The following is a 13,743-nucleotide window of genomic DNA, read 5'->3' as shown; positions in this document are numbered from 1 at the left end:
TCAGTAGGGGTTGGGAACAGTAGGAAGACAGCTCAAGTTTTGTCCATGGTTACCTGCCTTCCTAGTATTTAACAATTACTAACATTTATTAGGTACTTTCCACACATTAGGCACTGCACTAATGCTCAGTGAATTCTTACAACAATCCTATGGGATACAGAGAGTAATTCCCATTTTTAATAAATGAATTAAAGTATTTTAGCCATTCACAGCTGGTAAGTGAGGGAAGCCAGATTTGAATCCAGGAATTTCAACGTTGCAGTTCACAATCTTAGCCTCTAATTTGTCTCTTAGAGATCAGTCCTTGTTCCCTGGGTATAGTCAATCAATTCACTCTTAGATTCTTTACGTTCATATAACAAGAAAAAATTTCCACTTACTGTTCTGGGAAATAATTTTAAGGAAAATTAAATAAATGATCTCACATGCAAAGCTCGTGACATTTTGAAAAGTCATTATGACCCAAGCTGGCATTAAACTCAAGATCTAAGTACAAGGCAACTTTATAAGCAAGTATTATTTAAAGGCTCAGTGACCAGGGTCACTGGGTAACTCAGTCAGTTAAGCACCCGACTCTTGATTCTGGCCCAGGTCATGATCTCGTGGTTCATGGGGATTGAGCCCTACATCCAGCTCTGCGCTGACAGCAAGGAGGCTGCTTGGGATTCTCTCTCTCCCTATCTCTCTGCTCCTCCCCCAGTGTCTCTGTGTCTCTCTGTGTCTCTCTCTCTCAAAATAAATAAACTTTAAATAAAATATAATAAAGGCTCAGTGACCAATAATGATTCTGTCAGCCCCACCATAGTAGCAAATTGTGAAGGCCAGTTCATACATTTCCTTCAGGTTCAAGCTGTTTGCGTATGTTCACAGCACAGAAAATGTAATGTTTAAAATTAAACAGATGCCCATCACTTCAAGGCAAGCCTCGAAGGTCCCAATCAGCAGGCATTCTTTTAGCAGCTCTACATGTTGATGCCAGTGGAATGGGAGGTATTTCCAGGTGAAGCTGGTGATTAGCCAGGTCACTAACAGGTGCTGGGCAGTCCTAAAATCATAGGAACTATACACGCCCACAAGTTGTTGATCCACCTCTGTGCCCACCTGACCCGGCAAAAATGCCCTACTCCTCACCCTCAACCCATTTACACATGAGTCTCCTCTCCGCTGCCACCACCACGCAGCAGTAATGACAGCAAGTGACAGCATGTGTTTTCCCATCATCCTAGAGGAGCAGTAGAAGGGACACATTTAAGACCAAGAACTAAAGCACCCCCTGCTGCAACTTACATCCTTACCAGCTGTGTGAACTTGGGTATGATGCTTAACTACTCTGTGCCTTACTGTCCTTGTTTTATTGGGGTACATTTACGGAACTTACTTCATACATTAGTTATTAGATTTTAGTAAGTTAATACAGAAAAGGAATTTAGAAGAGTATCTGGCATATTCTAAAAACTCAATGTTAGGTTTTGGTAATAATGGTATTGCTACTACTATTACCATAGCACATTAAGCAGGAGATATAAACTTACTTCTTGTGACCCTTCTTTTCCTTATTTTACCATTTACAAGAAAATGGTTACCCAAGGATAAATTTCTCAATGATCTTTCTTTTCCTTTTTCCACTTTTCTACATTTTATAATTTTCCTATGCATGCCTTAGTAAGTCTTCTCTAATTAAACTGCTTAAAGCAAACAACTTGAAGATTAAGTCTTCACTCAATTCCCTTCCTATGCGCCTGGCTAGGTGCAACAAAAAGAGCCTCTACCCCATCAAGTCTACAGTTGAGCAAGCAGGTGTCAGGACCACCCTGCAGAGCCCAGCAATAATGTCTGGAAACTTCAGGGTGTGACCTTTACATGAAGAAAATTGGTGGCAAACCACAGACCACAGCTACACATCCTACTGCAGACAAATTATTATCAAATTTTAAAAACACAAAACAAAAACTGATGTGTGACTTAGAATCTACGAATTCTAGCAGGGTACAGTCTGAAAATTAAAATACTTATGGGCACCTGGGTGGCTCAGTCGGTTAAGCATCCGACTTCGGTTCAGGTCAATATCTTGCAGTCTGTGGGTTCGAGCCCCGCACAGGGCTCTGTGCTGACAGCTCAGATCCTGGAGCCTGCTTCAGATTCTGTGTCTCCCTCTATGTCCCTCCCCTGCTCACTCGCTCACACTCACACACACACACACACACACACACACACACACACACACACTCTCTCTCTCTCTCTCTCTCTCTCTCTCAAAAATAAATAATCATTAAAAAAATTTTTTTTAATTAAAATAGTTTATGTCAGAGTATTTAATCAGGGGTTCCCCAATCTCCCACTAATATATAAAATGTATTGTACATTGTGGCTTTCAACAAACTATGAAAGGACTTCACAACCTAAAGATGATACAAATTGTTGGTTTACTAGTGATCCTCAAACTTTAACACACCTGCCAGAACATGTATCCCTGAGCTCACCCACAGACCTTGTTTCAGGGGTGGGAATCTGGGGTCATTCCTGAGAATGTGCATTTCTATCAAGTCCTCAGACAATGCCGATGCTGCTGGTCCATGTCCAGCAATCAAACCAGTGATTTAAGGAATTATTTAAGAACCAGTGATGGAAGGAATTCTTGTGGGCATTTTGGCTTTATCCCAACAGGAAGCAACCAACCTCCTTAACAGAATGTAAGAGAACTAACGGCCATTTCTCCATTATTTACCAGTGAGTTGCCTACCAAGTAGTGGCCCTTCGGTGTGGCTTCCTCATCACCAACCGTCCCTTCTCACATCTCTAGGTAAGCTATGCCTATCATTTTATTCGACTGGGCAAATATTTATCAAATTCCTTATTTCCAAATAGGTAGGTTAGAAACTAGCTTTGGATATTGGTATAAAACAGTGACTGCCCATATATTTCCACCCACACTACAACCTCCATCAATTTATTTTTTGTTTTCTTTTTCATACATATGCATTTTCAAATGAGAAGAAACAGTATAATGTAGTTTAGAATTCCACCTCTCCCCTCTTTCAAAATTAAATGTATAAACAAACATGGCTCTGATGATCAAGATGCTTCCCATAAATCAAAGCCAATGTCGTGCAACCATTAAACACAGAGACCACCAGGCCATGCTTGACCTGCAACACACAGAATGAAAGGGGCCAGACACATAAATTCACAGAACTCAGTCTGTAGAGATGAACAGCAGCAGATGATGAACACATCATACATGTGTTACCCTCAGGATAAAGGGCAAGGTTGAGTATGCTATAGATGCCTTAGCTTTGAGTATAATTTAGTGTGAGTACAACCACAGCATAGATGGTATTCTGAATAGGGAAAAATGCTTACAGTCACTTAACACAAATAAGGAATTTATTACTTTTTTAAGATTAGGTCCTAAAGCCTACATACTCAGGAAAGTGGCCATCAGGGAATAAAGCTGGTCAATATTGAGTTGTACTTAGGTGAACAGTCATTTAAAAACTAGTTTTAAAAAGATATTAGTAGAGCTAGGTAAAGGAGGAAATCAGAGGTGAACAGAAGTTCATTTTATCTTCTGGTAATATCAACTCCTTTATAAATAACTTCCCCAGGCTGGATAAGATGACCTTTTGGCTCCTTTCTCCATGTTCAAACACCGTGTCCATTAAATCTGAATAGCCCTCATTCTTTTTACAACTGAAACACATTCCTACTCAGCCACCACACCCTTGCGAATGACCTCCCCAGCGGTATCCATCAGTACAGTGAGAATCCATTGATGGTTGGTTGAATGCTATGGTTAGCCAAAAAATAGAAAATGCCAAGGTCCTCTTTGAGAGTGCACAGAAATATGAAATATTTATCGCAACCAAAAAAGAGATTGGATTCCAAATAATTTGGAATTAAAATATAATATAGGGACTATAGAAGGGAGAAAACAAGATGAATTAACTCTGTCAGATTCATGAAGAAATCACTATTAGAACAGAGAAAACACAGAGCCTAAACTATAAGCCAAGACTCTTTAAATGTTTGTTTGGAAAAGCAATTTGCTCTTTTCAATGGTTGGTGAAGAATCCTGGTAAGGACTAGCTGAGTATTCATACCTCGAAGATCCTCAATAAACTGACTCATAGCAGATGCCATTCCTATCACAGCACCTCAAGGAGGGACAATGTAAAGGCCATTTGTCTTGAGGCACATTTTAAGATTTCAGATAAGTCCCGAGCTTTCAGAAAATGGGGTATTCAAAATTTCTATTTTGTCTATGCAGAGTGTGTCTATCTTAGGGTAAACATAGGTACCGATTGTCTAGGGCAGATCCAGATCATTCCTGCAGGCCTAATGTAAGTATAATTAACAGTGTTTAACTCTCAAAAGTGTCCCAACTTAAATAATAAATTCTAAGCTGACTCTATCCCAATCTGTTTTGGCTAAGTCTTTGGTAAATGAAATCTCTTCAAAAGTACCAGAGGCAATGTACTTCAGGTCAGAAAGTTTCTCCACAAATCTTGAAGATAAGAAAAACACACCACAGTTCAAAAGGAGTGCCTATTTGTGAAAGCAAGCCAGATGATCACAGTACGTTAGCAAGAGCACTGATCTCAGTTCAGTGGTTTTTAGTTACTGAATTATCTATGCAGCCCGTGGTTGCAACTTGTGGGACAGAATTACTGTAGAACAAACACATCTTCCAGAATGGTATGGTTTTCAAACTGTATCCCGTAACCACAGAGAATCATAGATATATGTGGGAGAACAAGGTAGAGACTAAACAGGGAGGCTAACTCCTACCCATCTTCAAAGACACACTTCCATCTACTTATCCATTAGCTCTATTTAAGATTTCAAATACTGCAGTCTGCTGTTCAACACAAAACAAAGAAGTACACACACATACACGGTTTTAGAACATATTGCTAGAACCAGGGTCTGGACAAACATTTTAAAAAGATGCTACAGGAACCACACCACCACCCCACCCCACCCCCACCAAGAGAGAGAAAGACTGAAAATTTTAAGGAGACGCGGATTTTAGGTAACCCAATATGCTCATTAAAACTGAGGCAATGCAGGGGGGGATGGGTGGGGTGCCTGGGTGGCTCAGTTGGTTAAGTGTCCCACTTCGGCTCTGGTTATGACCTCTTGGTTTGAGTTCAAGCCCCATGTCGGGCTCTGTGCTGTCAGTTCAGAGCCTGGAGCTTACTTTGAATTCTCTGTCTCCCTCTCTCTCTGTCCCTCTCCTATTCACACTCTGTGTCTGTCTCTCAGAAAGTGAATAAACATTAAAAAAAAAATTAAAAAGAAAAAAACTGAGGCAATGGGACACCTTGGTGGCTCAGTCGGTTAAGCATCAGACCCCTGACCTCAGCTGAGGTCACAATCTCACAGTTTGTGAGATGGAAACCACTTGGGATTCTCTCTCTGTCCCTCTCTCTGTGTCCCTCCCCAGCTCATGCACATGCGCTCTCTCTCAAAATACACACACACACACACACACACCTGAGGCAATGAGAGGCACCTGGCTGGCTCAATCGGTGGAGCATGCAATTGGGCGTGGAGACTACTTGAAAAGGAAGAAAAAAACCTGCGGCGTGAACTGAGCCGTAGAGGATAGGAGTAAAAAGCCTACTATCACAGTACCATCCCTATCCTCACTCTCTGCCTGCTTTTGTTCACCGTTCCCCCACAGCCAAACCTTACCACTGACATGAAGCGTTCAGGTCCTATCTGCACACTCTCTAAATGATAATGCAACTCCAGAACACACTCGGATGCCCGCGGAATTAACAATGCTCGTGTCTGTTTCTAAAATATGCCTACTAAGGAGGAGTGGGGTTGAGAATACAATAATGTTAACTTGGAGAGATCAATAAAAATAGTACTAGAATTTGTTAGCTATACTTTGTGGCACAAACTGTTTGCATTGCATGTGCACAACCTCACCTAACATAGCAACCCTGTCGGGGAGGTGGCAGAGGGGAAGAATGGCACGGACACATCTGACTCCAGAGCCCCATGTCCACACCTTCTCTACCACACAGTAGGCAGACGTGGTCCTTGCCCCACAGGACTCTGTAAAAGGACCCAAGCACATCAGTTTTGGATGCTAGGTCGAAAGTGAACAAAGGTAGAAATAAAAAAATCCCCCGAGAGCCTCAGGATGTGTCACAGCTCTGGAGATTTGCCAGTCACTCTAAAAGCAGCAGCTTAGAAAATGAAAATTCCCATTCCTTGCTGCAAGGTGCACCTTGGAATTTAACCCAGGGCCAATCCTGGACCACACTCCACTAATCAATCTTGTGTTCCCCCTTCAGGAAGACAACAAGAAATTCTCTTCATCTGCTTTATAAGCAGCGCACTTAATGGAACATATTTTTATGACAGCAAAGCCAAGCAACAGAATTAAAGAAAGTGGTGACATTTCATTGTAAGTAATTATTGTGAGGCTCTCGAGTATTTGATCATACCTCTGAGCCAGCTACCACATAGCTTCCAGGTCTTCGTGATCCATTGCAGGGTTGCCTTAAGTAGTATAAGAGCTCTTATTTGGGCGTCTGAATGATGACTCCCAAAAGTCGGTCTATAAATGCCTCGGTGCACCACAGACCCACAGATTGGAATTGTATGGATACTGGGTCTGCATCTTCACTATTTTATAGATGCTTCATGTCAAAAAAACTGAACTTGAGGCCAAAACAAATTGATTCATTTGATATATATATTCAAATTGATATATATGAATATATATATGAATATTTATTTATTTATTTATTTATTTATTTATTTATTTAATTTCTGAGAGCAAGACAGAGCACGAGTGGGGAAGAGGCAGAGAGAGAGGAGACACAGAATCTGAAGCAGGCTCCAGGCTCTGAGCTGTCAGCAAAGAGCTCGACATGGGGCTCAAACCCATGAACTGTGAGATCATGACCAAAGCTGAAGTCAGACGCTTAACTGAATGAGTCACCCAGGCACCCCCAAAACAAATTGATTCTTATGCTGAGTACAAAATGCTTAAAGCAAATTAGAGGGGGAAGGTGGAAAAGGAAGCAGCAAATGTTAGTTACCATTCGAATGCTGTAGCATGGAGAAGAAACATGGCATTTAAAGGTTTGCATAAATCGCATCTGTGCCAAATGGTCCAAATGACACTTAGAACAGCATGGACAGGACAGAGGAATATTATGGTAAGACACAGACCCATAAATAATAGAGTTAAGCTCAATTTCAAAATCATGTTTTTTCCAAGCAATCATTATCTTTTAGAGACAACAAGAAACCCCCACATGCAAGTCTCCTTCAAGATTTTTTTTTTTTTAATTCTCCATCAAGGAAATAATACTTATGGAAGGGAACATTAATTCACTGTTCTGTGTGCCAGGCACACAATAATATTTTGAAGTAAATATTATTACTGCTTTTGTATACATCATTCCAAGGAAGAGACTTCTGAGGCCCAGACAGCTTGAGTAATGTGCTCAAGGCTCCACAGCTAGTCCGTGCTCTAAGGCCATCTATCCCAGTCTCACCAATCAGATATGCCGCCTCTCACATTTCTAGGGCTACAGGCCAACAAATGTTTCAATTGCCTAAAGGAAAAATATACAGTGGCAAGATCCTATAAATATTTAAACTAAATACAACATTGCAAGTGGCACACAGTGGAAAGAGCATTAAACGGAAGCTGTGGAATAAGAGCTACAGAGAAAGCAGCTACATAAGCATGCCTTCCAGGCAAGGTCACTTAGAAACCACTCCACATTCTGAGGAAACAGATCAGAAAGGTCTACAATCTGTCATAACCATTTTCTTTTTAAAACCACACCATTTATTTTGAAGTTCAGAAGCATCTATCACATGCAGCTTTCTTATTTTATTTTTTTGAAACTAAGCGCCTCCGATAGAACATTAAGCATCCTAACTCCTGGCAAACAGCACAGATTTCCTATGTGGAGTGATACGCAATATCTGGTTTTACAAATGGCAAGAAATCATTTAACAAATTCAAACATTACTTTTTCCCCTATGGCCTATTTATTTATTTATTTATTTATTTATTTAAATTTCTTTAATGTTTTATTTATTTTTGAGGCAGAGAGAGACAGAGCATGAACAGGGGAGGGGCAGAGAGAGAGGGAGACACAGAATCCGAAGCAGGCTCCAGGCTCTGAGCTGTCAGTACAGAGCCAGATGCGGGGCTCAAACTCACGAACTGTGAGATCATGACCTGAGCCGAAGTCGGACGCTTAACCGACTGAGCCACCCAGGCGCCCCTCCTATGGCCCATTTAAAAAAAAAAAACAAAAATAAAAACAAACAAACAAAACACCTCTAAGTCACTTCCCAAAAAAGCCAGAATGGAATAAAACCACACAGCTGAACTAACAAAATAATTACAAAATGCTCATTCATATGAGCTTTTGTTTTCCTTACCTAAGCAAAAATAAATGTTCCCTGCCTCTGCTATTATTTAACCACTCCTGGGCTTTAAAGTAAGAGAACTCATCAAGACATTGCTAAATAATTCCATTAGCATAACAAGCTTTAGTCTCTCCTGTAGGGCAGCAATCTGATGAGATCCATGGCAATGGAGAGGCTTTGGGACCGCACTTTTGTCTACATTAATTAAAAACAGTGGAGCCCTAAAAATTTCTGGAGTTGACAACAGTGAAGAAGAGGGAGATAAAGAGGATTAAGAGATATGAGCTTGCAGCTATAAAATAAGTCACAGAGATGAAAAGTACAGCATAGGGAAAACAGTCAACAATGCTGTAATAACAGTGTTACTGGTACAGATGGTGACAGTGACAACACTTAACATGGGAAACACTGGGTAACATAAAGAATTGTGGAGTCACTATGTTGTACACCTGCAACTATGTAACATCATATGTCAAGTAAACTTCAGTTAAGAAAAAAATAGACTGGGTGAGGTGAGGGTAGGAAAGGAGACACCCAACTTCCTCGCCACGGGGTTCAGGGAAGCGAGGGCACAGACTAAACCACTCAGGAAGCACTCTATCAGCTGTGCCTGTCTTTAAAGGTGTGAGTTCGCTAGGCTCCTGCATATTATTTCCTCCTGAGAATATGTTTCTAATTCGGCAATCCTTTTCCCAGGGTTATGTATGGCCATGTCATCTTAGAGAGCTTTCCCATAACCATGGTTATTGAAACAAAGACCTACTCTCAAATATGAATCTTTCCTTAGAAATCAACATTTAAGGGGATGCCTGGGTGGCTCAGTTGGGGAGTGTCCGACTTCGGCTCAGGTCATGTTCTTGTCATTTGTGAGTTCAAGTCCCAGTTCAGGCTCTGTGCTGACAGCTCAGAGCCTGGAGCCTGCTTTGGATTCTGTGTCTCCCTCTCTCTCTGCCCCTCCTCCACTCATTCTCCCTCCCTCCCTCTCCCCCCCCCCCCCAACCAAATAAGCAAAAAACATTTTTTAAAAAACCCAGCACTTATTAAAGGTGCAAAAAGCATAGCACTCTATCTATATCTACCATACATTCAATGACAGTACATTTTCAAGAAAATTGTAAAGTAACAATTAGGCTACGATTATATTAGTAAAAGCCCCTGCCACGTACTGACCACCGATTTTGGCTGGGGACTGCAGTAAAATATAAAATATATATATACATTACTTCAGTTAACTCTGCTAACAACTTTAATAAGGTAGGTAACACTAGACCATTTTCCTCCAGATGGAGAGAGATTACAGAACTAGAAGGTCCCCTGGCAGATCAGAGGTAAAGCTAGCCTCGTGTATCCAAATATCTCTAACTTATTAGGTGGGAAACTACAAAGAATCACAGATTAATCTAACTCTATCTCCATGCTGGGCAAATCTGCAGTAATTTCTACCTTATTTTATCCTGTATGAAACTCTAGCCAAAGATAGCCACTGTTTTCATGTCAAGGGTCGGCAGCGACACACTGTCTGAGATCCCTAGGGAAGGACTAGAAGGTTGCAGGAAAAGGGGCTGTGTTCAGTTGCAGACGTTTGTGAAAGGCACTGGTGGCAGAGATAACCAGCCACTGAGCATTCATTCACACCCACATCCTTCTGCAATGCATTATGAAACCACCATGGACCTTCTCTCTAGTAGATGCTCGTTATCTAGATACCCTCCCCTTTCGAACAAAAGTTTAAGTAGATATTTAAGTCACACTATTACATGAGGGTTACCAATTAGTATGACATACTATGATATTCCCCCAAATACTATTTTTTACCAACAAATAAGGGTCACTGTCTTCCTCCTGCACCCCATCAGTCATCTGTTAGATTCTCCCTCAGATTGTGTATTCTTACATGAACTTGGTTGCCCAACAGTCTCTTCAGCTCCACAAGCCAAACCACAGCTGGCTTTTATGTTCTAAAGGATTCTCTATATTTTTAAATGAGTAAAACCAAGAGCCTTGCTTATCAAATATAATACAAGGCTTCAGGAAAAAACTACCAAAAACAAAAAACAACTAAACGATAGCAAGGTAATGGATCAGAACTTGATTAAGGCCTTCCACAGCAGATACACTTCAACTAAAAGAAAAAAAAACACACACACACAAAACAAAACATAGCTTTGGAAATGTGTGTATATTCTACATGTGACTTTTCCCAGATAGCAGTGACTGCTATTAAATTAACTGCCAAAAGCAAAATGCCTAAAATTGATATAGCAGACGGCCTCTCCAGAGCAATACAAGAGAAAATTATTAAGAACAAAGACTTGCCCACAGACATTTCCTCTCTTGAGCAATAATGCTACTAAGTATCTATCCAGCAAGGGTTGTATATATTAACACAGACCTGTACTGTACAAATGTCTCTAAATGCAGCTATTGGCACAAATACTTTAAACCTATTCCTTCATACACATATAGCTAAGAACAGGGCTAAATGAGGTTTGGCTAAAATTATAATATTGAAGTGATGGTAAGAGCTAACATTTATATAGCATGTTTACATATCTTAACGAACTGAAAATGGCAAAATGAGCAGCCTAAACCCTGAGGGAAACCTGCCTTCATTAGACCAAGAGGGCACAGTTTCTCCTGGTCACCAGAAGAGGCTAGGGAACTGTAATCCCTTTCAAAGCACATGATGGGCTTCAGCAATAAATAATATTTACATAGCTTTCATTATAGGAATAAGTGATGCTGATTTGTCCAGAGACTGGAGACGTAATTACTGGGTGAGGAGAAGTGCTGGAGGGCAAGGGAGCTGAAACTTCATCTTCTACACAAAGAAGTCAACAGATGCTACTGAAAGCCAAATACTGTCATTTATGTAGAAATTTAAGGGTTAATGCCTAAAAATAATAGCTAGAAGGGAAAGAGGTGGTCATGAGGACATAGAAAAAGGGCAAGGACTGCTATTTTCCATTACAAATTTTATAAAATTATTTGATTTCTTAAAGTACCTAAATGCAGGATTTTAATAAAAATTTTAAATTAGTTTAGTCTGAATTAAAGAAACACACACATACATACATGAAGTGATCTAAATTGCTTGGGCTAGGAAAAGAAGAAGGAAAAATAGTGGAGGTCCTCATTGATTAAATACAATAAATAAATCACCTTTTTGTACCTAAAAGGCCTTCCCTTTTCAGTGAGCTGGAGTGTTAGAAGGCAAGGTGCCTATGGATTGCTAAGCAAAAGGGGAATGTGCCAAGCACAGGAAGCCAGACTGGAGAGTCCTGGCAATATGGGGTGACAGAAACTGCAGGAAAATCACCTGCGCTCCTGGCAGACAGGTCAACTTCCTCCATGAATAACAGACTCAGGGAACATCAGCACAAGACTCACCTTTCCCCAAACCAGGCGAGATAACGACTACCATCTGGAAAACAGTACAAGGTCTGAGAAGCGGCCAAGTCAGAATTCACATTAAGCCCTATAGGAATTCAGAGGGGTAACCCTTCATTCTCAGGGGTAAGATAAGGAGAAGCTCCATAAACAGTAGACTCTGAACCGGATTCCTGGGGATGCACAAGGGCTCAACAGGTAGAAATGGAAGACAGGCCCTGTTCCAGGCTGAGGAAACATGATGAGAAAGAAAGGCCAGAGGTGAAAAAGTAAGATAGATGGTGCGTTTGGAAATGGGACATGATCTAAGACACATCAAAATGCACATTACGTGTTGTCATCACCCCAAGAGGAGAGTGGGGGGCAGGGGTGGGAGACTCCCATGACAGTTAGTTCACTGGTTTCTGGCAGAGTGTAAAACTACAGACATGATCGGGGTGCCTGGGTGGCTCAGTCGGTTAAGCATCTGCCTTTGGCTCAGGTCATGATCTCATGGTTCATGGGTTCAAGCACCGTGTAAGGCTCTGTGCTGACAGCTCAGAGCCTGGAGCCTGCTTCTGATTCTGTGTCTCCTTCTCTCTCTGCCCCTCCCCCATTCACGCACTGTCTCTCTCTCTCTCTCTCTCTCACTTTCAAATATATAAAAAAAAAATTAAAAAATATTTTATCAACTTAAATATAATTTTTAAAAAGGGGTATGTTTCTAAAATTAACTTGTTTATGGGAATATACCCTCCATGTTTAACTGACTTTGCTTATGACAGACTTAAATGCCAGACACTGATATTTAGCTCATTAGTCATGTCATGCCTATCATGCCCACGAGTTTTCCCAAGTCCTTAGCTTTGTGCTAGTGAATTCCATCAATACTTTTGCCTTCTAATTCCCCAAGAGTGTTGAACTCCTAACACCTAAAGATTCATGTTTCAGGCACCTTCAGTTCTCCCTTCAATTTACAAAAGGAATACCATCATAAATGGACAAATTCCTCTAAAAAATAATTTTTCCCCCATTGGCATCCACATGTAGTAAATGTTCCTTTCAAAACTGCAATCATAGGGGCAACTGGGTGGCTCAGTTGGTTAAGTGTCCAACTTCAGCTCAAGTCATGATCTCACAGTTTATTGAGTTTGAGCCCCACATCAGGCTCTGTGCTGATAGCTCAGAGCCTGGAGCCTACTTCGGATTCTATGTCTCCCTCTCTCTCTGCCCCTCTCTCACTCACACTCTGTCTCTATCACAAAAAATAAACATTAAAAAAGACTTGCAATCATAAATTGAACCAACTTTGACCCATATAATCCCAAGTATTGGTTTGGGTTAAAATATATACATCTGACTCAGGTTTCTGTGTATCTAAGCAAGTGGTAGCAGTTACTAGACCACAGATGAGATGATTCCTGCAGATACGAATGACTATTCATAAAATCCATTCATTTTTAATATAAATCATAAGCTATCAAAAACAAAAGTGAGCCCGTTAACTTTAACTGTCCTTTATCATATTTAAAAGTCTCATTTAGGAAACACACAAGTACTACAAGTAAATCTTGGATGAAATTAAGAGGTCAACACATCTTCACTTTTAATTCTGTGAGTAAAAATGGTAGGTGCTGAAGATACAAAATTGACACAATATTGGCCCGCCTTCCTCAGCTAAGGATCTAGCTGGGAGGAATAAAAGGAGAACAATTAAATAACACAGGTTAAGTATTCAAGGTTGTACCCCAGGGTCCTTACACCACCAACCCTCCAGAAGAGGCTGATGACTGATAAGTATTAGTTGACTGATTAGATGAACAAACGGATGTAACAATTATTGATGGAAGGACCAATAGTCTTTTTGGCTAACAGAGAGGAGGGTAACTTTACCAAGTGTGTGGGATCAGGAACAGCTTCCCAAAGTTAGAGTATGGGCCAAACGGCATCTGAAAG

General features: G+C 40.7%; 2 protein-coding genes across 25 annotated transcripts in view; one reads left to right on the top strand and one right to left on the bottom strand.

The window, feature by feature from the left end:
• The window catches only part of MED12L (mediator complex subunit 12L), a 699,797-nt gene that overhangs the window by 168,242 nt on the left and 517,812 nt on the right, over positions 1-13,743 (bottom strand). The window lies entirely within an intron of this gene.
• Positions 1-13,743, top strand: part of P2RY14 (purinergic receptor P2Y14) — a 79,128-nt gene that overhangs the window by 36,753 nt on the left and 28,632 nt on the right. For 4 of the 5 annotated variants that reach the window (XM_047875193.1, XM_047875188.1, XM_047875190.1 and 1 more), the window contains one exon: positions 2,729-2,800. The exons of the other annotated variant lie outside the window; for it this stretch is intronic. The gene's annotated coding sequence lies outside the window, so the exon portion shown is untranslated. The remainder of the gene's footprint in view (positions 1-2,728; positions 2,801-13,743) is intronic. 5 annotated transcript variants of the gene reach the window in all.

The sequence above is a fragment of the Prionailurus viverrinus genome, chromosome C2 (genome assembly GCF_022837055.1).
Source record: "Prionailurus viverrinus isolate Anna chromosome C2, UM_Priviv_1.0, whole genome shotgun sequence".
In the NCBI taxonomy this organism is placed as follows: Eukaryota; Metazoa; Chordata; class Mammalia; order Carnivora; family Felidae; genus Prionailurus; species Prionailurus viverrinus.
The sequence above is the reverse complement of the archived record's forward strand: the minus strand, read 5'-3'. Positions and strand labels throughout refer to the sequence as shown.